A 296-nucleotide genomic window follows, 5' to 3' on the forward strand; every position below is an offset into this window, starting at 1 on the left:
TTTTCTTTCTGTCTTTCTTGTTGGGGATTAATTGTCCATTTTCAACTCTTCCCTCCATTTCATCTACAATAGTTACTTTTCAATCGTATTTTATTGATTTTTTTTTTCTGCTGCTGTTGGCTACAGGTGGGAAGGAAACGCTGCACTTTCTATCATAAAATGACGGCAATTTACCGAGTTTCGCTGACTAATTTATGGAAGTTGAGTCACACCCGAAGGTCCATTTTTGGCCATCTTCATTTCCCGTTTTCTGTGCTGACTTTTCTCGGTCAACGGAGGACAACGGAGCTAAACGC

The sequence above is a fragment of the Penaeus monodon genome, chromosome 34 (genome assembly GCF_015228065.2).
Source record: "Penaeus monodon isolate SGIC_2016 chromosome 34, NSTDA_Pmon_1, whole genome shotgun sequence".
In the NCBI taxonomy this organism is placed as follows: Eukaryota; Metazoa; Arthropoda; class Malacostraca; order Decapoda; family Penaeidae; genus Penaeus; species Penaeus monodon.